Genomic DNA, 4,525 nt, shown 5'->3' with positions numbered 1-4,525 from the left:
GGAACTAACTGACTAACTACTAAAACTTAGTACACTACTTGTTACAATCACAGCCATATATAAATACTGTGATTCTCCCAAAGGCCGTTCTCCAAGAAACTGGAGAATGTATATTTACAAACCAAAACCAGTTCGTAGCGACACAATATACATTCTCCGGCGCGTAATCACACCCCGCTGCTGTCTTTCTGCGTGAACCGTTCCTCCTTCTTTTTGCCTGCCATATGTATGGTCCACAGTTGTTGAGTCCTAAATACTAAAACACAACAACTTGAAAAAGCAGCGGGATGTAGGGGTGAAAGGGGGGAAAGGAGAGGGAGTAAAGTGTTTCGTCCGAGATCTGCTAGTAGGACTCTTCAGTAAGGCTTACCTAGCGAGATCCATACCTTAGACACTGGTATAGGAAAAGTTGTGTTGGAAGTTATATTTATTGAAACAAACAATCAATGTGACCACTAGTGAGAAAGTATTAACATCGGTGGCCCTATGTTGATGTCGATGGCCCTCTGGTGACAAGTATAATCCGTATTCTACAAACGTAATTTAAACTGAACCATTACGATGAGTTAGAAATAGATTGTACATTTATGAGAAATTTAAAAGTGTAGCAATAAACAGATTGCATATAATAATGTGCAAAGATACCGAAAATATTGAAAGTAAAGTTTCTGTTATATCGTTAAGGATTAACGTAATAAATGAGTTATGATACTTAATGTTATTGAATGAAAGAATTTTCTATTTAAATTCAATTTCCTTAATTGTGTTTCTGTAATAGTGTTGAATAAAGCTACGAATTTATATAAATATCCACGGTCTGGTCATAATCTATCCAGTCTAGTCTCATATAGACAGAATTAGAAGAATATGAAACAGAATATCGGACTTTAGTGAATTCCTGTTTACATATCGTTAACGCGATATGTTTCTAAAGAAAAAACAAAACAAAGAAATGCTCATGGTAATGTTTCTGGCCTGATGTTTTCCTTCTTTTTCCATATTGTTCACGCACGCAGCATCGTCATGAATCGAACTGTCGAATCTCGGTGACAAATAACAGGAATTACGTAATGGATGCTAGAGGATCTCCATTTGCGTATTCAATTGCTCGCGTTAGACTTCTACACGGTAATTATACAGAAACACGATCCAACAATTATTGAAAAAGTATTGGATGAACGAAATGTTGATGGAAGCTGTTACGATCGGCAAGTCGTAGACCTCCGTTTCAGATGTTTCTTACGTTTTAAACGTTTTTTGATTCAACAGAATTATGTAATTGTAAAAGATCGATTATGTAAAATAAAGTTTCTGATGGTACTGTGAAAAAGACCATTCATATGAATACTATGCATATTCTGTGTATGCCTGCACCATTAAATTTCATCGTGTGTCTCAACTGTCTCAAGTCATACAAGAAGCGTACTAGTGACATATCTATTTGAATGATTACATCATCTAATGTTACTCTGTGATATCAGAGGTAAACGTGCTGTGCACATTTACCACTTTACAAACTTTCAAACCTGTAACATACGCGTTTTGGTAGACAACGTGCATTCTATGCCCCTGAAACAGATTTATAACAATTTCGTGAACTCTGTGATATCTAAAGCTCTACCAGTAGCAGGATTTGCATCCTGTTTTGTATACGTCCACACGGATTTTCAGATTTCTTGGAAGAAGAACAAGATAGCCTGAACGATAACACGATGACTAATTTGCACTTGCTTTTTTATTATAGAAAACGTTGAAGATTCATAGTTACATAAAATGGATACATATGGATATATATTGTCGAGTAGTAGTAGAGAGATACAGGGCAATATATTTCGATAAAGCTTTATACAAACGTATAGACCTCAAAAAGATGATATTTGATGTTTTCCGAAATGATAGAATTCTGATTATTCCGTATAATTAGAGCAAATGACATCTATTTCTTGAAAAAATGTTAAACATCGATACAGATTTTAAAAAAGGAATTTTAATGTAATATATTTTAAATTGTAGAATGTGTATTTCAATTTGCTTTATGTTGTAAACTTATGAATTTCTTTATCTCTCTCGGTTTCATAAAATGATCGTGGAAAATTCGTGTATCGTATATTCAATACTGGTTATTTCACTGAAATATTATTGCACAACGATGTATTTGTTGAAAGATATAAATGAAACGAAAAGTTACGTAACGAAGTGAAATGATTCAACGAAGACTATAAAAGGCGATAGACGATACAATTGCCCTCGCTATACAGTCGAAGTACGGCTTAATTACATCATACCGCGCACTATATAGAGTCATGTAATTGTATTAGAAATGCATGAATGAACCGCAGACACCGCCTTGTTAAAATTGAAAAGTAAAGAGTAGTTCAAGAATCTCAATGCTTTGAGGTAATGTTCGATGTGTTTATTGTATCATACAAGGTTGTACGGTTATATTTGCGAGAAATACTTCGAATAAACGCTTATGAATCTTCACCAAAGGGTTAAAGTAGAAATAAAAAATATAGAAACTTTAGAAATGTTACGTTTAGAAATGAAATCTATATTTTATGTATTTACATATTTATATTTATTATAAATATAATAAGTAAATAATAATAATAATGTATATATATCTGTAGATATCTGTTTTTTTAATGTCTTCAATTTTATTTTGTTTGAGAAGAACAGCTATTTTTGCTAATTATGATATTATTTTGTAGAATATGAAAAATTACATTAATTCAAAATATTTTTATCAAACATACCAAAATGAAACATGTACCACGAAAATAAAATAGTTTAATGAATATATATGTATTTATATATCACACTATGCATTTAATATTTCAATGTATATTATTTATTTCTTTATAAATTAAATTGTCAGAGTAATTATACCACACGATCTTTTTCAAAAAAATAAAGACAAAGATGTTACGTTACAGTGTTACAATACGTACATTGTTTATATATGTAATTATATATTTAAGTCGAGAATAAATATTCCGAATAACTAATCTGGCTTTATTCTAATTGCGTGTGAAAATAATTGCAATGATTAATGATAACGTACAAAAAATTGCGAATTAAAATTCCTGATAAGATACAAATATTCAGCAAAACTCTAACGTGCAGAATTAATTAGCAATCGTTATTTACGCGATGCATTCTTACAAGATATATGCCAGCTAGTATAAATTTGTAACACGTCAGATTGGTTAATAAAATAATCAGTCTTAGGAAAACTAGGGCGTCCCACTTCTTTTCGGACGTGAGATCGTAGCCTTTAAGTGTTACAAACGTGGATGTCCAGTAATAATCTTTCATTAATTATTCATTGAAGACCGATGGTTCTGTCGTTAATGCGAATTAAAATCTACGATTGCATGGGATACCGAAGGATCGTAGAGAAAGGAGCATTTTCGAACAAAGTGAAATTGAAAAAGCAAATTAAGAAGTTTTTGATAAATCGCAATTACTAGAAATTTTCTTGTATATTACACTTTAATTTTATTCTACTTTAACTTTGTTGCACTTTATTGCGCTTACTTTATGGCAGAATATTCCGATCTGTACTTTGTATTTCAGTTGATATCGTTATTTCTCGATGCAAATACAATAAAGGATATTGCGGTGTTCTTAGCACGCCTTTCTTTATTTGAAATCTTTGGCTTAGCTTGTACTGTTTATTCGTTTCAATAGTAACTCCCAGTTCCTCTCTTTCCTGTTTCCTTTCATACCACGTATTCTGGTAGTACAAACTAAACATTTTTTTTTTTTTTTTTTTTTTTTTTATTTGTTTTATTAAATTTTTACAATTTGTCCAGAAGGACATTTGGTAAAATGTTATAGCTTAGAGAATAAAAGAATAAAAAATAAAAAAAATAAAAAATAAAAATAAATAGAAATAAATAAAATATAGCATGTGGATGGTTACCCCCAGCGGGGTTCCATCTTCTAGGTTTCCTATTGCATCTCTATTTCGAGGTCTGCGGGATGCTTCCTCTTCAGTCTTCTTTCTATTTTGGTTTTATTTGTTTCAGCAGCCAGCTGGTTTGGGTGTGCTGCAAGTCTTTCTTTGTACTTTTTTGCGTATCTAGCGATTTCCTCTTTGACTGTTGGAATTTTTAGATCTTTTCGTAGGTCTTCATTTCTGACGTACCATGGAGCGTTAACTATTGTCCTTAAGATTTTTGCTTGCTCTATTTCTATTTTGCTTATGTGACTCATTGCTGCCGTCCCCCATAATGGGACTCCGTATGTCCAGATTGGTTTGATTATTGTTTTGTATATATTTAGTTTATTCATTGTGCTTAATTTAGATTTTCTATTGATTAACCAGTACATCTGCTTCCTTTTTGCACTTATTCTGTTTATTATTGATTTTATATGGTGCTTCCATGTAAGGCGTGTGTCTAAATTTATTCCCAGATATTTGACTTGCTTTGATTGTGCTATGTGGGCGCCGTTCAGTTGAATATCTGGTGTTTTTCCTTTTCTAAGTGTAAATGTTATGTGGTTGCACTTGCTGGTG

This window comes from Bombus fervidus, chromosome 18 (genome assembly GCF_041682495.2).
Source record: "Bombus fervidus isolate BK054 chromosome 18, iyBomFerv1, whole genome shotgun sequence".
Classification (NCBI taxonomy): domain Eukaryota; kingdom Metazoa; phylum Arthropoda; class Insecta; order Hymenoptera; family Apidae; genus Bombus; species Bombus fervidus.
This window is presented reverse-complemented; position numbering follows the sequence as displayed.